Below are 21,702 nucleotides of genomic sequence, written 5' to 3'. Positions count from 1 at the left end.
AAACAAAAACATTTTTTTTCCTTTTGGAGAAATGACAATAGTCTGAAGAAAGTATGACTTCCAAGGATGAAGGGCAACCAGCAGTTTTGCCCACAGAGATCCAGAGAAGATGCAGGTAGCAGGACTTTCAGCTTCAGAGTCCACGTGGTTGAAGGCTAAAAAATTCAAGAGGCTCATCTTGCTAAAAGCAAATCAGTTTTTACCAGGGGTCTAATGACCTCACCCTGAGAATGTACAGCTGGTAGGAGCCCTTTCTCTATATTTAACCCCACGATTAATTAAACTCTTAATTATGCCAGAATTAGCTCTGTCAATAGAAATGTTGCCTGCAGGCTTTGTTATAAGCCCTTTAAATTTTTCTTTGTACTTTTGTGTTTGTATTGTGAGCAATCAGAAAGTTTCCCAGAAGTCAAAGATGTCGTACACCCCCATTCCCTAGATTAGAGCACATGGTAGTTATTTCTTGTGTTTTGGTCAAAAACCAGCTCAGAAAAATGGTTCAGGCTACAGAAGCAGGAGGTTCAAAAGAAAAGGGTGGAGAAACAATAAGATATGAAACATTTAAACAATAATAGAGGCTAGAATTTGTGGAAGATCTCCTGGAAAGTTCTATCTATCTATCTATCTATCTATCTATCTATCTATCTATCTATCTATCTATCTATCATCTATCTATCTATCTATCTATCATCTATCTCAACACTCCAGAGATAGATAGAAGATCTGACATGTATCCATTCAAACCATATTTTATAGGATCCACATTTCCAGCAACTAGCAGGTATAAATTTCGATGTGGTAGGATGGCCAAGTCTTTTCTATTAAAGATATTCTAGAAGGATGAATTCTTTAATGGGCTTGGTATCCTGACACGACTCAAATAATAACAGAGGTGACTCTGGTCTGCTGTGGGCTCCATGGGTTTCAATGAGTATAGGAGGATTCACAATCAAGATGAGGAGAAGGGTCCTCAAACAGGATATGATAAGATGAGAGAGGGAGGGAGAGGATGAGAGGGATGACAGGAGAAAGGAGGCATGAGAGTGGCAGAGAGGAGGAGGAGCCATGTCACATGAACTGGGGTTATGGGGCTGGGGAGAGCAGTGAAGTGTAAAAATCCTTTCTGTTACCATGTACATTCTGAGGACTGTCTACAGGGCCCCAGGCTTAGCAGCAAGCACCTATACTTGCTGAGCTATCTTGCTGGCCTGTCTTTCTTTCCTTTCTTCTTTCTTCTGCTCTTTCTTTCTGCCTGTGACAGGGTCCTGCTCTGTAGCTCAGAAAGGCCTAGAGCTTACTACATACTGTAGGTTGACTGGGAATGTATGCAACACTCCTGCCTCAGCCTCCTTAGTGATGCTATTAGTGGCATGGACCACCGCCATCAGTTTAATCAGAGAATTTTCTAACATTGTCTGGTTGGTTCTAAACAACTTTGGAATTTTATTAAATGTTTTGGTGTGAATATGGTTGGCCCAAGGAGTGGAACTATTAGAGGTGAGGCCTTGTTGGAGTAGGTGTGGCCTTGTTGGAGGAAGTGTGTCACTGTGGGGGTGGGCTTTGAGACGCTTCCTCTAGATGCCTGTGAGACAGTCTTCTCTTGTTTGCTTTTGGAACAAGATGTAGATCTCTCAGCTCCTCCTGTACCATGCCTGCCTGCTATGCTCCTGCCTCGATGCTAATGGACTGAACCTCTGACTTTGTAATCCAGACCCAATTAAATGTTGTCTTTTATAAGATTGCCTTGGTTATGGTGTGTCTTCACAGCAATGGAAACCCTAACTAAGAGAGAAGTTGGTACCAGGGTCTGGGATCAAGATGTAATAGGCCTGACCATGTTTTTGATTGGAGGAATGTGGATTTTGGGTCTTTGGATTTGGAAAGCCATGGAATGCTTTTAGTGAGGTTCAATGGACCATCCTAGGACTATGGAAGACATTAGTGTTGAGGGTTATTTTGAGAGACCATTTTTTGGGTTCAGATCCCACCTTAGAGACCCTGACCTAAGTTTAAGCTCAAGTAAACTAATAGACTAGTACCTAGCTCCAGTTTCCAGGTTACTCCCTGCCCTCCAAGAAAACCTGAGCCTAGCTTCAGTTTCCAGGCTACTCCCCAACAATACCTGCATCTCCACATTATTCCTCCAACAAATCCAGTGTCTAGCATCAGTTTACAGGTTATTCCCCAACAAATCTGCACCTCCTGACACTTATAAGCCCACCCCTGACACGTCTCTTCCTAACAACCATCTAATCAAGAGGAAAGTAGAAGTTAAGTTTGTGGTTTGACTCTCAGCACCAGTCAATTATGTTAAAGGCCATAATCTGCCTCTCCCCCCCAGTTAGATATGTACCAGTTTAGATACCCCCTTCTTGCCTCTGTAAATGCTTGCCTAAAACTAGGCTCAGGCTCCACCTTCCTGCTGTATCAGGGTTGGCAGGGAACCCAAGCTAGAGCTTGACCCTAAAGCAATTACATCGGAATTGGCTCCTTGGTGGTATTTTGGGGTTCACGAATGTTTCTGGCATAACAATTTGAACTGTGCAGACCTGGGCCAAGATGCTTCATAGGAGAAGAATGTTAGTATGTAGCTTAGAGACTGTTTTTGTGATATTTTGGGAAGAATGTGGCTGCTTTTTGTCCTTGTCTGAAGAGTCTGTCTGAGACTAAGGTGAAGAGACTCAGATTAATTGCATTGACAAAACAAGTCTCAAAACAATCCAGTTTAGACTATGTGCCATGGTTTAGTCTCATAAAGAGTGTTCTGATGAAATGTAGCAAGCTTAAAAAGAAAAAAAATGTATGGTTCAAGTAATAAACGGGCACTAGGAAGTGAAATGGAACTGAATCCTATGTTCAAGGAGATAAGTATATTAAGGGAGTGGTAACTTTGAGGCAAGGTATCACCGTGCTAAGCTTATTGTTTATGTATTTGTCATTGAACAAGGAATAGTTTTGACTTAATCTGATTGAACTACAATCCAGAAATGGAGGATACACTCGTGATCTACATCTTGAGGCTGGAAGACACAGACTTTTGATCCTGATCGTGAGGAAGAGTGACCATGAAAAGTTTAGGTCCAGGCATGGTAGTACACACCTTTGATCTCAGGAGACAGAGACATGCAGATACCTGAGTTCAAGGTCAGCCTGGTACAGAGCAATTTCCAAGTAGAAAATGGCATATATCCAGGTATGATGATACATGCCTTTAATCTCAGCATTCAGGAAACAGAGCTATGCAGATCTCTGAGTTCAAGAACAATTTACAGAGCAAGATCCAGGACAGTGAAGCTTAGGCAGTTAAAGGTTTTGGAAAACAGAAAGCTGGTGATAATGTAATAGAACAAGAGGGCCATGTTCCAGCTCCAGCAAGCAGCAGAACCTGGCAGCTTAGGCCATGTGGTTCTGGCTTTAGCTTCAAGAAAAGAAGGGACTGCTGGACAATACTGGAGCTGGAGCTAAGAAGTTAGTGGTGATTAAGAAGAGAGCAGCATCACTGAGGTGAAATCTTCTGGGAAGTGTTTTCTAAGAGCACAAAGAAGCTGTGTTCCAGAGATAGCCAAAGTTGTGCCTCATGCTGCATTAGATTTTGCAATATGTAAGAATCACCGAGATGTTACTGGTTTTGAAGGCATGAAGGGGTCATGAAGAGAAGCTGAGGCTTGGCACTGTGAGAGGCCAGGAAAGACTATTAGTGAAGGTGTACTGTGAGAAGCCAGGAAAGACTATTGGTGAAGGTGCAGCCTCATTTGCAGTCAACAGCCCAGGACTGAAGGGGCCATGCAAAGGATTTGAGTCTTGGCCTTATGAAGGGAGCCTATTACAGGCTATTTGTGAAGCCTAGTTACAATGGAAGACCTCAGTGTATTGGAGATGCCAGTACCATAGGATACTCACCAAGAATAGCAGCAGCAGTTGAACGGAGTCAACCAAAGGCTAAAGTGCTGCAGAAGGGACCAAAGGCCTTTGGAGGATCCCAGAAAATCATGTGTGGATCCCAGACATTTTTACAAGACTATGTAAACTTGAAGTTGCCTTGGAGACCTCAAGATGTTAGAGATGTCAGAGCTGTGGGAGATCTGAGGAAAGCTGCTAACAGAGTGGAACCAACCAAAGAGAAAGAATTGTGCTGCAGTCAACAAAGCAGAAAGGAGATGGACATCAGACACGGAGATGAAGAGTTTGGTCTTGCCTTTGTCCAGGATTTCCTTGCTATGTCATTTTGAAATGGTAATGTATATACTCTGATGTTGGAGGTATGCGGTCTGCTTTTTGATTTTATAGAGGAATTAGAGTTAAGAGATTGCATAAATCTCAGAAGAGAGTTTGAACTTTGGACTTTTAACACTATTGAGAGTGTTATAGACTACGGGACTTTGAAAGTTGGATTAGATATACTTTGCATTATGCTATAGCTAGGTATGGCACCCATGGACTCATGTTTTTCAACAAACCTATTGGGACCAGGGAATGGAATGTGGTGGTTTGAATATGTTTGGCCCAAGTAGTAGCACTATTAGGGAGTGTGGCCTTGTTAGAATAGGTGTGGCCTTGTTGGAGAAAGTGGGCTTTGAGATCCTCCTACTAGCTGCCTGGAAGACAGTCTCCATCTGTTTGCCTTTGAAACAAGGTGAAGAACCCTCAGTTCCTCCAACACCATTCCTGCCTGGATGCTGTCATGCTTCCTGCCTTTATGATAATGGACTGAACCTCTGAACCTGTAAGCCAGTCCCAATTAAATGTTATCCTTTATAAGATTGCATTGATCATGATGTCTGTTCACAGTAATGGAAACCCTAACTAAGACAGTAAATAGATAATTTTATTTCTTTAAATGCCATTTTTCTAACAATGCAAGTGCATCCATGTGATCTGGGCAATTGAACCTAATTGTGTAACTAAAAACAATGAGCAGAATTGTGCTTGAATTGACTGTATATAACGGGATGATTAGCTATGTAAATCTTTTCCTCAGGATTTATATAACGTGTGCATAGTTACATGGATATGGTTCTGTCTTGTCTTATTAAACCTTGAATCTTTGATTTAGCATGTTTGAAGTGGCACCTGTTATTTCCTGTCCCCTTGCTCTGTTGCTTACAAGTGATCACACAGTGGCATTGGAGATGGTAATGAGGTCTGTTAGACAATGCATACCTCAGCAGTGAACTGAGAAGACTGCTTCTATGATAACAGTAACAACAGCTGTGATTTGTGAAGATTTACACCACACCAGGTGTTGGATGAAATCATTATGCATATCATTTCATCGAAAGTCTGACAACTCTATGATGAGGGTCTCATTCACAGTCTTATTAACAATGTGGATATGGGCTACTTCACCACAGATGCTGTTAACATCATGAGATGCATGCTACATTGATACAACTGTTATATTAATGATGACTGCCCATTCACACCTCTGCCTCACATCCTTTCATCTTTTGTGATAGCTGAATGTTACCAAAAAATGTTTCAGTCTGTCACCGGGAGGTGGAGTGGCTGGACCTGTGCTATGGAAGGTGCGAAGGAAACACAATTTTCCAGATTACATTGCTTCCATTTTAACTACATGACTCATGGGTAGATGCCTACTCATGTGGCATGAGAAGGCTGGAGGTGGTAGGGAACTTGTCTATACTGGGAGAAGGGCATCCAGAAAATGTGTGTGTGTGTATGTGTGTGTAGGCACGCACGCACACGTGTGCATGCAGAATACAGGGGTTTTGTAAGTCCCAACAAGTGTGGAACTGATTCTATACAAATGGGAACTTATGGTACATTACGAGATTCATTGTCCAGAAAGGACAGTATATCGGGGCTGAAGAATGAACTTGGGTGAGCATTAAGGCTAATGCTTCTGAATCCTCCATCAGATAAATAATGAACTCTGGGAGAAGAAAAGTGGCCAGATCTGCAAGGCACTTATAGGGCAAGAGCCACAGGGTTTATACACGTGGTGAGAACAGACAGAAAGATCACTGAGGAAGATATTACCAAGCAGCAGAGGAGGAACGTAAGTATTTCCTCTATAAGTTGAACAAATTAGGCTTAAGATACGTTAAGCCTTATACTACTCAGACCTTTGATGGGCCATTGACAAGAACATCAGACAGCTAGAGATTGACATCACTAATCTGAAGAAATCCCTCGTTTCACTGTCTGAAAAGACCTCCAAAAATTTCAAGGGACTTTATTGGACTTGATTTACTCTTTTACAATAGAAAAGACTGTGTACAGCTCTTGACTGTGTACGGCCCTTAAAGAGGAATGTTGCCTTTACATAGACAAGACAGGGATGGTTAAAGAGAGCATGAAAAAGGTCAGAGAAGGCCCTGTGAAAAGACAGAGAAAGAGAAAGATGAGAGCTGGTACAAGAACTGGCTTTCAACCTCTCTATCCATGGTTGTCAACCCTACTTCCTCCCATCTTGGGACCATTAATTGGGTTATTTTTGCTTATTTCTTCTGGTCCCTGGGCCTCAAATAGGCTGACCAACTTTGTGAAACAACAGATAAATAATTTGGTAGCAAAACCTATTCAGATACATTATCATAAGTTAGCTATGGAGGACCACGAGACTCAAGATGAGGTTGTTACTCTATCCAGGGTGTTCCCAAAACCCATCTCCACCCAATCTAAAAGAGGGAACTTCTGCCCCAGACCAAGCAGAGAGGGGTCACCCAGAACCCCCTCTGACTGGCAATCTGAATTCTTGCTTAGGCTGCGAGGCTAAGCACTGCAACAGAATATAAATAATAGTTAAAAATATCTCTCTGGGTTCCCTGAGGAACAAGCCTGGCTGCATAGGGGTTGATGTATCCCCTAACCAGGAAAAAAGACATCGGTATGGGTATGGCCCTCATGCCTCACTGGACAACAACAGGGGGACCGGAGCCATTACAAAGTCCCCTTCAATTACTGAAGGTCAGGCCTCTATCCCCGCCTTCAAAAGATTAGAATTGCCACAGCCCTTCTATACTTAGAGAAGGGAGGAGATGTCAGGGGCAGCCCTGCTTATACACTGAAGGCCTAAAATCAGCCATAGGCCTGTCATATATGTATACTAACACCAAGTCTTGGTTCTCTGTGGAAAAGCATTGAAACAGATGGCTATAAGCTATTGTAAACAGGCAGCTTTTGTGGAAATTTACCAACCTGAGTAGTCACAGACCTTGTAAATAGGTAGCCTTGGTAGATAATACCAACTTAGATAAGGACAAGTGAATCATAGACAGAGTCATAGTGACCTGGCCCCTGAACCTTCACCCAGCTGATAGCATGGCCTGAAAGATATCTGTACTCCCCCTGAACACCCACGCTCCGGTGTCACCCCCTTGCCCACATTCTGCCTTTTTGTGTTTATAACTCCTGTGTGAATAAGTAAAAATTATGATTTGATTAAAAAAAAAAAGTCACCCAGCAGTGGTGGTGCACGCCTTTAATCCCAGCACTTGGGAGGCAGAGACAGGCAGATTTCTGAGTTCGAGGCCAGCCTGGTCTACAGCGTGAGTTCCAGGACAGCCCGGGCTATACAGAGAAACCCTGTCTCAACAAAACAAAACAAAACAACAACAACAACAAAGTCATATGAAATACCCATCTTTAAAAAAGATAGTCATAAAATGATAAAATTTATAAGATTAAAAAAAAAACGGTATGTTAAACTTGAGGGACCTACAGGACAGTAAGCTGGAGGTGGACAGGAAGTGGACAGGAAGTGGTTGGCAAAAGCCCAGACTGTTTAGGGGATGGGGAGCTAGGTGTTCGTTTACCCAGCACATGCGCAGACCCTAGTTCAGACTTATGCAGAGCAGTGAGCAACAGTCGTTGGCATGTAAGTGCTCGAAAAGCTGGAGAATCAGCTGGAATCAGGTGTGAGAGCAAGAGGAGAGGATGGGCCAGGGTGGAACTTGAGGAAGCCTCAGTGCCTTAGCAGCAGGCAGGAGATGTGAAGTCAGTGAAGGAGCGGAGAGCCCCCGCAGGCGACAGACCACGTGGTACTAGAGGAAAACCATAGAATGAACTGCCTCTATTTCTGTTTTAAAATTACTTTTAAAAAATGTGACAAACCCCCACAAAGTCCCCAGATCTCCATTTTAATGATGTTTTTAAGTGAAACTTTATGCAACAGACTTCTCAAACTGTTGTGATAAGGGCTATCTACGATTAGGTTAAGGATGAAGACACAGAAACATGTCTGAGTGGCAAAGCACAGTCCATTATTTGATGAAGAATTATAGCAGAGAAAGATCCCTGATGAAGTACTATAAACTTACTGATTTTTAGATTTAAAGTATGCCAAATCACCTGGGAACAATTGCTAAAAATCATGATTTCCATTTAATCCTTTATTTACTCTTTACCTTTTGTCTATTTAGTGTTAAATATTTTGTACAAGAATATATTGTATGTTGGGTATATTTCCCCTCATACAAAATTAAAATATCTGACCTCCACTTAGAAAGTTTTAAACTCATTCATGAAAAAGAGACTAGGGCCTGAGACTTTGCTTTTCTAAGTTCTTTCCAATGGATGCTATTGCTCTTTGTCCTGGGACTAGATGAGATTTAAGATTTGAAAGAAGACAATGTGTGTGGAAGTATGCACTTGTACTCTCCCAGGGGAGGTAGGTCATGGGTCGGGCTGGACAGAGGACTGTCCCAAAGGAAACAGAAGACAAAGAAGGCTTGGAACCAAAAGAAAGCATGACACTAACGAGCCTGTCAATGTCACAGAATCAGATTTTAAGAGGAAGGTGGTGAGGGTGAAGGCTAAGGTTGAGATGCTCATGCTCTGACTTCATGAAGATAACCAGAGGGAAAGGGCAACGGGAGCTGGAGACATCGAGGTACTCCAGAGGGGAGTTGACAGGGATGGCAGACACTTTTCTGAGAAGGTGTATGTAGTACCATAGGTGGCTATAGTTTCCTGGCTCTTCCTCTCATTAAGGGTTTCTGTCTCCTCCCCCTGACCAATAGAATTCTTCAGGAGTACTTCTGTGCCAGATCCCAGACTTAGGTCCTTGATCAGCCAGCCTTCCCTTTCTGTCTCTTTCAACACTTATTTTTGGATCTTTGAACTGCCTTATGACTAGGCTGGCAATCTTTCTAGAGAGGTCATGTGGGAAAGTTGGAGAGAAATAGTTTTCTGAGTTGCTAATCACTTCTGCCAAGGTGCCAGGAACCACACTGTCTTGGCCTAGCTATGAGCTGAAACACATGTGTGATCTAGTCAATGTTGCAGGGAGCAAAGGAATTGCTACAGTGCCTGGACTAAATTTCTATTCCTCATGTCTTGACCAGGATTGCTGCTTTAGGCTGCTGAGTTTTGAAGTCATTTTTTCTATAATAATACCTGGAGCAAGTTTCAATAATTGAATCACAATGAATGTAAATATTTAAGTGGGAAACAGAAAAAGAAAGTTTGTTTATGTAACAAGAATGGTAAGAAAGGAGGAAGCCAAGGAGGATGTGAAAAGGAGGAGGAAACTGAAAGAACAGAATTTTGAGTAAAAAGGAAGAGTGGTCAGGGTCAAGTCTGCAGAAGGGGACTGCAGAGCATCATTTGAACTTAGTGGCATGGACATCACTTGGGACATTTGTTAGAGTCTTGTACACAAGACAGTGCGCAAGTTAGCAATCGGTGGCTGATGAGAGTGACTGTCAGGGATCTTTGTGAGGAAGAAGGAGGGTAGATATGGACTGAGGAAATATTTTAAAGGTAGTGTTTAAGTTATCAAACTCAGCCCATTTCAGGAGTATGGGGAAAGTGAGGGGAGATGTGGAGAACTCAGGGTGATTCTAGAGAAGCACCAGGGAACCCAGGTTGTCAAACATACTAGGGTCTCTTCAGTGGAAGAGATGTGGGCCTATTTTCTGTCCAGAAGGCTGGGATTGTATGTGGCTATTAGCCTGGTGATCTGTGCTATCTGTAGGGTAGCACATTGAATCCCCCAGATGATTATGTTTATCTCATATTCATCCCTCCAAGACCTTTATCCTGAGCACTGTTTCACAATCTATAGAACCCATCTATATGGGAGATGCCACAAGTACTTTACAATAGCCTAGGTGACCTCTGCTATCTGTAGGGACAGGCCATGCCTGACTTCCACAGACTTAGATGTTTATCTCAGTCATTCTTCTAGACCCTTATCTTGAGCATTGTTACTCAGTCAACAGAATCTGTCTTTATGAAAGAGGTCATATGTACTTTATAGAGTTTCAGTGTAAACATGTCTTAAGCTTTGTTGCACACACAAGACTGAGTTAATTATCATCAGGAAACAAGTGGAACACTTGAAATAGCCAGGAACTACTAGGAGTCCAAGCCAAGGAACATAGGTTTATTTCCTCGGGAACAGTAGCTATTTCTGTGGCTAATAGCATTTTAAACAGAGAAATACAGAAGGTAGAGAATAGGATGAGTCCAGGGGTAGAAGCTTGTTAGATTCCAACAAGATACATGGGAAAGGTTTGAGGATATTGTCAAGGAAAGGGAAAAAAGGGAGGATCTTGTCAGAAAGCAAGTGATGGTGGGGAATGAAGTCTAACTTGAAGAGTTAAAGTCTTGGTCAGGTTGAAGGACAGAAAGTAGATACTGAGTTTTGTTTTTTCGAAGGTTCTAGGTATTGAGAGAGTCCAGGGTCCAGCAAAAGTGGTCAGAATAGAGAGGAGGTTTTGAGAGTGATGAAAGTAGAGGCCTACGAGCTTACATTCATGTGGATGCTCACACATGTGGGCCAAGAGATGCTTGGAAAGGTGGAGAGCTGATGGTGGGGGAAGCCTTATCTCAAGGCCATCTTAAAGTGCTCGGATAAGCTCAGGAAGTAGAATAGGAATTAAGAGGTCACTGTCACCACTGTCTTACAAAGTACACACCACCTTGTTTGGACAGAGCTACAGAAGGAGAGGTCTTATAGCAGTGCTTGATTTTAGTTGAGGTGAGGAGAGAGAAGGAAAACCCAGTGAGGAGAGTGAACACTGGGGATATACTTACTATAGAATGGAATGTGTCATGGACTTGCTGACAAAGATGCAGAACTCTTCCCTGTCTACTCTAGCTCTCTCTTTTCTATGGATTCTTGGTGACTTAAGAATAGATGGTGCCAGCAGTGTCAAAGATGAGGAAGTTCTGTCCATAGACAGAGCCACACTTGTGTGTATGTCCCCAAGAAGGGAACTCCTACAGATGTTACATACTGTTATAACATGGATTTTAGCCAACGCAGCCTGGATCCAGACGCAGGCTACTCACTCCTCAGTCTAGGAGACTCCAGGATAGAGAAGGGATGGGTGAGAGTGGGGAGGGAAGGAAAGTTTTAGAGAGATGTGGGCAAGGAAGGGGAAAGTCATTTGGAATACATCTTGGACGTTAGTGGGCCACTGGGGAAGCAGAGCAAACATTTAATTTCTCTTTGGAATAGGAATGAGTGTGAGTGGCAATCAAGGTGTTTCTTGGATAAATCTGTGGAGTTATTAAATGTATGGCTGCTGAGTTCCTGCCTACTCCGTCTCCCATACCAGGTAGACGTCTAAGCTCCATGTCACTCAACCATGCAGTCAGTTGACTCTGGCTTTTCAAGAAAAGAACTAAACAAGGCACTCATACTTAGGGGATATGGTTGCCACCTCTGCATAAGGTTGTAGGAGAACGAGTCTGCTTCCCAGCAGGGAGTGACTATGGAGGCTGGGGGCTATTAAGAGCTGATGCTGGAAAATCTAACATTGATAACACACCAATATAGCTGGCCTTCCATCCTGTTGGTGGGAAAGGAAGCCAAATAGAAATATACAACAAAAGAAAAACACTCAAATGCCGCTCTATTTTTGTGACCATTGAAATGGTGCTCTCTTGTTCTTCTGACTGAAAGTTCTCCAAGTATGGTTCTGTTGATGGCAGAGCCTGGTAACTCAATCCTTGTTAGAAGTGCACACTCATGGATCTCACCGTAGCCTGCATAATTATACAAGTTGCCAGTGTTGACCAGTGGAGAGGCAGGCTTGAAAGCCACTGAGTGGTGTTTCTCAAGCATGCTGATCTCTGAGGACCACATGAATTGAAGGAACAGTAAGAAATCCTCTATCCTGGACTAAGATTTCACAGTGTTTTAGACATGGAACGTTTTCCCATGCTGGTTTCTGGTGATTTAAAAGAACCTTATATGTCACTATAACTATGTGTACCAAGCCAATGAATCATATATTTTTTTTCTCTTAAGTCATGTATTTCTCCCGACCAGAAGGTGGGAACCACTATGGGTGGATGAACATAGAACACTGTGTGCAGCAAGGTCCAAGAACAGCGGTGTAGGTCAGAACTCAAGCGAAGGTAGAACCGGTTCAGCCCACGTTGGCTGTGTTCATGTTGTAATAATAATTGATGGAGATCCCGGTCTGGGCTGGTGTGTAGGGGACTGACCTCACAGCTTCTGGGTGCGGCCGGTCTTGCCGATGCTGTGCAGGCTGCAGAGGGCTCAGGGGTCGCTCGAGCGTATAAAAGTCAAGAGCTGGTCTGGGACCACGGGCACTTCGATGTACTGTGCCAGCTTGCTGATGGCCTGCGCTAGTTGCTGAGTGAGCTCAAAGAGAAACACCTCTGGTATGGAGGTGCGGGAAACATTGGTGCAGACGATGAACATCAGCATGGTATCGGAGGGACTGCGAGCGGGGTCTGGAGGATGGTGCAAAGTGCGGTGCGGCACATGCTCATGAAATCATATTTTTAAATGTATCTTTTATTATCCATATGGGTATATAGTTTTAGTGGTAGTCCAAACAACTTTGGGATCCCACTTGTTTATATATAGGACATGTTCTCCATCCAGTCATTTATAAACTCCATGGCATTTATATTTATTAATTTTTAAAAGATCTACTACCAATGGATATGTACACCTAAACTTGAAAGTATGGGTGTAGGCTATTTTGGAATTAGTTTTTTTCCCCTTCCAAAGAGTGCATTTCCAGATTCTAAGTGAGACACCTTTTAGAATACACATGGACAATGAAGATTCAAAAGGAACATGGTTGTGAATCTCTTCATGTTCTGATAAGCTGAGAAAAAAAAAGATGTAAGCGAAAGTTCAGAGACTCTAGAAGAAGAAATCCTGGAGAGTAAGCCTTTTATGTTGCTTATATTCAAAAGATTTGCATTTTTAAAGTCAGTGACTAATGCAATACAAGATTCTAGTTAAAGTATTACAGTAGCAGCTTGCTTCAGGGCAAGCAAAAAATCTTTAAGGTTTTAAATTACGTTCTTCAGTCTAGCACGAGAGGATATGTTAAACTCCTGCAAACCACTCCTAACATTATATAAGGTTGTGCTCCATACCTTTCCTCTGTCTGACTCCCAATTCTCACACAAATGGCAGCAATTCTTTATCTTTGTACAAAAATAATTTGTATTGGGACACACATTGGTAATACCAAGAGATAAAGATGTCTCAGTCCTCTTGGAGATATTATCTAGTTACTAGCTATAGAAATCAATAGCTGTGTTTGACTGCCTGATATGCAGCATATGATGGTTAACCTGATTTTTGATCCTTGGTGGCTTGGGACCTCTGGCTTGTAAGCTGGCACAGGGCAGAACCCTTGGGATCAAACTTGTCCCAGAAAAGTCAGTGATTTGCTCTGAAGGCTTTTCTCTAGTGGGGAGGCTCCCTGTTGGACTTGCATCAAAGCAGAAGGCAAGTGGATCTGCTCTAATGTGTGAAAATGCTAAGATCTCCTTTCTAAAGCGATTTTTAATCCCACATGCTCTTTGTACTGCAAAGAGAGATCCTTAAAGCAAACTCCATGATCAGAAAGAACCAGCTATATAAAAATATTTGAATAAATTAGATCATATCTTGGTGTCCAGATTTTAAGTAATCAAAATACTCTTTTTTCCCCCTAAAAAGCCAGAGTGTAGGAAAAACAGTAGGGCACAGGAAAGTCTTTGTGTAGAGGTTCACTGGGGTTTAATCACTGGGAAGCCTGAGGGTTTTGTTTGCCCTTGTGCTGTGCAGTTGCGTACAGGTGGTAGTGAAAGCCTGGAAACAGAGAATGAAGAGGTTAGAACTAGAGTCTGGATTGGCTGCCAGGGGCCAAGTTGTGTCCACACGGAATATTAGGTGGGAGCACTGGTTGTGTCTTATAAATGTCTGTGTTAACTTTCTCATCAGAATATTGGGGATTCACTGTTAAGATCAGGTGATGGGTCACAGAGCAAACTCAACAACCTTAGCAATTATTTATAGGGGCAATATCCTTTCTTTCTTTTTTCTTTTTTCTTTTTGAAAGGGCAGAGATAAAGAGTGTATTTCATTCACAGAATAATTAAAACAGACACAAGTTTAGTTGCACTAACATCGTACAAAGCAGATTTTAAGTCAGAAATTTCTTCAAGAAAACTGTGAGTGTAGTTCAGTGTTAGAAGCTTGTCTAGTAATGCTTAGCCATAAGCACTCCACAACACAGTTTCTTGAGACAATGAAGGGCACTATACACTGATAAAATGCCTACCTATTTAGAATATCTAAGAATTATAAACATATATGCCACTTAGTAGCAGAAACCTCAAAAGGTAAGAGACAGAATAATATGGAATGACTATTAATTGTGGTTGAATGTCTTTGTAGAATGATAATCTGAAATTGACCAAGCCGAGCAAGTTTCCACAACCATGGGTTTATACAGTTTAAATAGATGAATTTTATGGAATATAAGGTACGTATCAACAAAGCTGTCAAAACACCTATGGCCATATCCTTTTTTTAAAAATTGTTTTATAAGTTTTATGTTTATAGTCAGAATACATCTGCTCATACCAATAAAGGATAGGTCCTTTAAGAGATCTCATAAAATACGTAGACTTTTTTCTTGTCATTATTTTCTTCATTTTCTTTTTTATTGGATATTTTATTTACATTTCAGATGTTATTCCCTTTCCCCATTCCCCCCCCCAGGAACCCCCTACCTCAGTCCCCCCTCCTCCTGCTTCCATGAGGATGTGCCCCCACACATCCACCCTCAAATTCCCCTACACTGGGGCATCCAGCCTTCATGGGACCAAGGATCTCCTATCCCACCTATGCCCGATAAGACCATCCTCTCCTACATATACAGCTGGAGCCATGGGCCCCTCCCTATGTGCTCCCAGGATGGTGGATTAGACCCTGGGAGCTCTGGTTGGTTGGTATTGTTGCTCTCCTCATGGGGCAGCAAACCCTTTCAGCTCCTTCAGTCTTCTCTCTCACTCCTCCTTTGGGAATTCCTTGATCAGTTCAATGGCTAGCTGTGAGCATCCACCTCTGGATATGCCAGACTCTGGCAGACCTCTAAGGAGACAGCTATATCAGGCTCCTATCAGCATGTACTTCCTGACATCCACATCAGCGTCTACCTTTGGTGACTGCACATGGAATGGATACCCAGGTGGAACAGTCTCCAGACAGCCCCTCCTTCAGTTTCTGTCCCACACTTTGTTTCCATACTTCCTCCCTTGAGTATTTTGTTACTCCTTCTAAGAAGGACTGAAGCGCCCCCACTTGGTCTTCCTTCTTCATGAGCTTCATTTGGTCTCTGAGTTGTATCTTGGGTATTCCGAGCTTTTCGGCTAATATTCAATAATCAGTGAGTGAATACCATGTGTGTTCTTTTGTGATTGGGTTACCTCACTCAGGATGATATTTTCTAGGTCCATCCATTTGCCTAAGTGTTTCACGAATTCATTGTTTTTAATAGCTGAGTAATACTCCATTGGGTAAATGTACCACATTTTCTGTATCCATTCCTGTGTTGAAGGACATCTGGGTTCTTTCCAGCTTCTGGCTATTATCAGTAAGCCTGCTATGAACATAGTGGAGCATATGTCCTCATTGTATCTTGGAACATCTTCTGGGTATATGCCCAGGAGTGGTATAGCTGGGTCCTCAGGTAATGCTATGTCCAATCTTCTGAGGAACTGCCAGACTGATTTCCAGAGTGGTTGTACCAGCTTGCAATCTCACCAACAATGGGGGAGTGTTCCTCTTTCTTCACATCCTTGCCAGCATCACCTGAGTTTTTCATCTTAACCATTCTGACTGGTGTGAGGTGGAATCTCAGAGTTGTTTTGATTTGCATTTCCCTGACGACTAAGGATGTTGAACATTTCTTGGCCATTCGAGTTTCCTCAGTTGAGAATTCTTTCATTCATGAGAGTTCTATTTTAGAATAAGAGAGGGTCCACTATTTCCTCTCTCATCTTTTGTTCCTTCACCCTTCTCCCTTTCTGTGTTATTTCTCTGCCACCTGAAGCAGATGAGCTGACACTGGACCTGTTGGGTGTGGTGTGAGCAGAGCACTGGCTCCAGGCTAGACACTTGATCTCTCTTGCCGGCTCACTGCTTACTAGCTACTTTATTCAGGGAATCTGTCCAAACTTCTGGTTAGTTTTCGAGGGTGGTTGTAACAAAATATCATAACCTGGTGACTTAAACAGCAGCAATTGATCATCTCATGGTTCTGGAGGTTGGAAGTCTGAAGCAGGGTTCAGTTTGTTCAGAAGGCTCCCAAGGGAAAGCTGCTCTACCCTATGTCCTAGCTTCTGGTGGTTTGCTGGCAACTTCAAAGGGCTCCCTGCTGGGGAAGGGTCATTCTGTCTTCTGCCTTCAAGTTTTCACGGTTCTCTCCCTGTATAGGTGTCTCTGTCCACAATTCCTTTTTCTTTTCTAAGACAGGGTTTCACACTGTAGCTTGGGTTGTCCTGGAACTTACTCTGTATCGCAGGGTGACCTCAAACTCACAATAAACCTACCCAGTCCCCAGAGTGCTGGGATCATAGGCATGGACTACCATGCCTAGCTCACATTTCTTCTTTTCAAAGGCAAGGATCAGGGGCTCACACAGCACCATTGCAATGTCATCTTAACTGAATTCACATGCAACAGCCTTATTTTCAGATAAGGTCACATTCCATGGTTTAGACTTCAACAAATAAAACATTTTGGGGAGATACAATCCAATCAGTAACAGCAAGTGATCGTTTTTGGAGTTCTTTGCATGTGGCTGTGCCCCTCAGTTCTTTAAGAGAACCATGAAGTCTACCTCATGTATCTCAAATTTACCTAGCAAGAGGACATATTTACTTAACTTCAGGATCATGAGGGCTTCATGCTAAGATTATATACACTCTTGGACATTGCTGATCATGAATATGGACAGCCATAGCTGCCTACCCAGACACAGACAGTCCTTCTTTTGTCTCAGGGCAGAACTCACCCGTGCCCTCTCCCAGTGGCACCCTGATATCTTTGGCTAGCTTGCCAGGTGGTGGTGTCTCACTGCCCTGACAATTCCTGGGTGGATGAGAGAGCCTTCAGGGAATTTCTCTGGCTGAGAGGCAGCTGGTCTGGGTGACAGCGAGGCTGGGTGGCTGCGTTTGCCTTCTAACAGCTGTGGTCCCTTGTAAACTACAAGGGAAAGCCCACAAGGGGAAATGACTTATAAAATTTTAATGAATAGGTTAAAAGAAAAACCTGCCTCAGCCTCTTTGTATTGCTGTTAGCAAGCACATCTCCTGTGGACTGGCATCCTTGTCAACTGCTCTGTTGAAAGCACTCCGAATGAGGTAATTACCCAATAAAGTTAATGCTAGCCAAATTGCACAGAACTTAAAAATATATGTGATTGCAGGATGAAAGGCTGAGTCAGGAGTCTTACTCACGAAGCATTGTGTTCTGCCTGCCTGAGAGTGAGAACTGGTGTGGGAAAGAGGCTGCCATTAAAATTCTGAAGGAGAACCCACCCTCAGGAGGAGGAGCCTTCTCTACCTCTAGGCAACAGGGGGATGAGGTCTCTGCTTTCTTTCTTATCTCTCTTGATATTTCCATTCATTCTGCAGTGCAGTTGTGCCATCTAACACAGCCTGCCCTTTCCTTGGTGAGCTGAGGAGGTAATGGGACCAGAAAGGGCTCTGCAATAGAATCCTGAGTCCTTGTAGGGTTGTCATGAGGAGGCAACCAAAACTGTATACCCCAAGAGCTTCATGGCTGCCAGACAACACATTCAGGCCATGAAGTTTGAGCAGAAAGAATGAAAGACTTTGGGTCAAAAGACCCTCTGTTATGTTGGAGAGTTCAAGAAGGTGATGCTGAATCAGAATTTTTTTTTTATGGTAAAGAACTATAAAATGGAAGCTAAACATCAGCGCCTGAAGCAGGAGTCTCGGGCCAAAGAGACAAAGCAAAGGGTCTTCTTTCAGAGGTCTTGTAGGAGATGGAGTGAAAGGGCAGGGCTTGCATCATGAAGAGTCACATTTAGTTAATGTGTGACATATGCTGCATGACAGGGGTCACTCTTTCTTTTGAACAGGAGATTAAGACTTGGTTAATGTGTTGCTTGTGGGATCTGAACATCGCTAGGCTGCCAAGGCATTCAAGTGGGCCTGGATGGGCCATCCAGGGCAGTGCTGGAGAGCTTGTCCTTGTGGTGTGGGTGCGGGACAGCTGGTGGGCTGTGTAACTCAGGCACTTCTCAAGCCCAGATCCAGAGCTTTGAGTTGGTCTAACCCAACACCTATCCCATCTATGAACTGCTAGACTGTGTGAAGGGGCCAGTCCTGCAGATCCAAAGCTGCAGGATTTCCATGCACAGAGCATCAACAAGATATCTGAGAGGAGTACCAATGAGGATCCAGTATTGATAGTGTAGCAGAAACTCACAGCAGCAACATTTGCAAGTAAAGAAGTGTGGACAAAAAAGAGTATTGTGGTACATTACTGCTTCCACAATGAGGTTTCTTTTTTTTTTTTTTTTCTGTTTTGGAGAGGAGGGTGCAAGTGTGGAGGGCAGGTACGAGGGGGTGGGGAGATGAATGGATTGGTGTATATGATGTGAAATTCACAAAGAACCAATAAAAAGTTAAAAAAAATGAGACTATTAAAAGAAAAAGGTACCAGGCTCCTTTCTGCCCCTAGGGGCAGGTGTGATTGGATTTATAGACCACAGGAAGAAACACAGGCCTGGTACTATAAATCTACCCAAGAACTCATTCATTAGGGAGATCACAGTTCCAATGGTTAATCTATTACTATTATTCTGGTATATACACACAGTATCCAAATGCCCCCAATTGTGTGTCTCTCTGCCTATAGATTACTGGAGCTCTCAGATATTATAAGAGAAGTTTCTTTGTGGATGGGGAATCACACCAGTTGTGTGGTTCACAACTGGTCAAAAAACAGAGAGTAAGTGTTAGCGGAGTGGTCAGCTACAAATGGGGCATCCGTATCACCTCCTCTCTCGAGGCTCAGGGACAGTCATAGAAGGAGAGGGAGACTGTAAGAGCCAGAGGTCAGGGAGCGTTGGAGTGAAGCAGTGTCTTCTGAACAAGACAAGACTTCTGCACTTAGGCTTCCACAGCAGAGTGGTTGCCAGCATAAGACTTGTGCAAGATCAAGCCAGTCAGCATTCTAGCATGAAGGGGGAAAGTGATCACAAGCCACCCCTAACTAACTGAGGGGCTATGGATTCTCAAGGAAGGAGAGTCAGTTTTCTTTAAGGATGTGGCCCCTGATACTTCATTCATACTTCACTGGATGACCCCATACCCAGAGGTATATGGCCAGCACAAAGTACTCACAGGTTATGTAAAAAGAAAGAGGACGTGGAGTCAGGGGATTAGGGAGGTGAGAGTGCATCTTAGTGTTAGGGATTCTCTTGCTGTGAAGAGACACCAGGACTGCAACAACTCTTATAAAGGAAAACATTTAACTGAGGCTTGCTTACAGAATTTACTCCATTATCATCATGGCAGGACACATAGAGGCATGCCAGCAGACATGGTGTTGGAGAAGGAGCTGAGAGTTCTACATATTAATCTGCAGGCAGCAAAAGCGACTGTGTACCACACTTAGCGTAGCTTGAACATATGAGACCTCAAAGCCCACTCCAACGGTGACATGCTTCCTCCAACAAGACCACACCTCCTAGAAGTGTCACTTCCTCTGGGCCAACCATTCTAACATATGAATCTGTGGGGGCCATTCCTATTCAAACTATCATAGAATGGGTCTGGAAATTAAAAGGGAGAAGTAGAAATGAATATGATAAAAATACATTGTATAAAATTCTCAAAGAACTAATTAATACACATATTTTGAGAAAGTAGCTTTTGATAGGAAGGGCCAGGAGGTTTCAGTACAGAAAAGATGAGTTACCACTGAAACTTCTATATAAACACAAGATTTAAAATATTCTAAAAAGGTTTATTCATCCTATAAATATTTGTTGAGCTCCAAGTCCTTGGCAAGCACTGTTCTAGGGCCCTGGGAGCTCCTCAGTGAGCACAAAGAGGAACCATACACTAAAGGAACTCACTATAACAGAAGAAGAAGGCAAAGTTGAATGAAGAGACACTAGGTTGCAAAGGCAGAAACTTCACTGAGGAATACCAACTTTAACACAGGAGGGGATCTCAGGAGTAGTCTAGAAAAAGGGCTGCACCTTTGTGTTTCCTTCTGAGACTTGGCTTTCACATTTTGAGGATGATTTTGAGACATCATTCTGGCTCAGGTGAAAGACTACTAGGATTGATTAATTATGTCTGCAGTGGGCTATGAAAGTGGAGATAAAAGCACGTGTGCTATCCAGTTGTCAGTCTAAGGTTCCCTGTGACCATGTTATATCTGTGTCATTCTTGTCTACTTTGTTTTAGTCTTTTGAGAATGTTATAAAACTCAGCAAGGGAGAAGTATTTATTAAGTACATCATTCATGTGAATGTTAAAATTATTTTAAGTATCAGTGTTATTGGCCAATTCCTTTAATCTTTATAATTTTTACAGAAAAGTTACATTCAAATAGGCAATCTTTTATTTTATTTTTTTCTTATTCACTTTATATCCCACTCACTACCCCTTCTACAATACTTCTCCATCCCCTTCTAGTGTGAGTGGGTGGGGCCCCCTGGGTATCCCCTCACCCTGGCACTTCAAGTCTCTGTGTGGCTGGGCGCTTCCTCTCTCACTGAGGCCAGACATGGCAGCCCAGGTAGAAGAACATGTCCCATATACAGGCAACAGCTTTTAGGGTAGCTCCTGTTCCAGTTGTTCAGGGCCCTCATGAAGACCAAGCTGTACATCTGTTATATATGTGTGGGGAGGCCTAGGTCCAGCCACATATGTTCTTTTTCCTGTGTATGTTCACTGGTTGGTAGTTTAGTCTACGACAGCCCCAAGGGTCCAGGATAGTTGACTCTGTTGGTCTTCTGGTGGAGTTCCTATCCCCTTAGGGGTATTTTTAACAAAACAAAAGTAGCCATTTTTGTTTGCTCATCATTTGAAATAGGGCTTTACTTTCTGGTCAGTCTTTAATGGCAGCAAGAATTGATGCTTACAGACCCCCTTTCCCTCACATGAGGAACATTCCTAGATGCCTTCAACTTAGCTTTTATAAATAACCTGAAGCCTCTGTTGTATTCACTGCTTGGATAGAAAAAGTGTTTAAAGAGAAGCATTTGAAATGATATCCATGTATCTACTTCTTTTGCAAGTGACCAAGATCATTTTCATTCTGTATTAATCATGGATTAGCACCTGTATTTAATAGTTTAGGGGATTCCTCAGGAGGAGTTGGTGGATGTCTTGACCTGGTCCATGTGCGCATATGAGTACTGACATACAGGATGTTTTGGTTGAGTCACATTTGTATGAAGGACTGCAGTCAACTAG

General features: G+C 42.9%; 1 protein-coding gene and 1 pseudogene across 3 annotated transcripts in view; both read right to left on the bottom strand.

The window, feature by feature from the left end:
• Lhfpl3 (LHFPL tetraspan subfamily member 3) overlaps positions 1-21,702 on the bottom strand; it is a 516,547-nt gene that overhangs the window by 131,733 nt on the left and 363,112 nt on the right. The gene's annotated exons all lie outside the window — the stretch shown is intronic.
• LOC114630041 lies at positions 12,327-12,652 on the bottom strand (annotated as a pseudogene).

This window comes from Grammomys surdaster, unplaced genomic scaffold (assembly GCF_004785775.1).
Source record: "Grammomys surdaster isolate TR1022 unplaced genomic scaffold, NIH_TR_1.0 325, whole genome shotgun sequence".
In the NCBI taxonomy this organism is placed as follows: domain Eukaryota; kingdom Metazoa; phylum Chordata; class Mammalia; order Rodentia; family Muridae; genus Grammomys; species Grammomys surdaster.
This window is presented reverse-complemented; position numbering and strand designations above follow the sequence as displayed.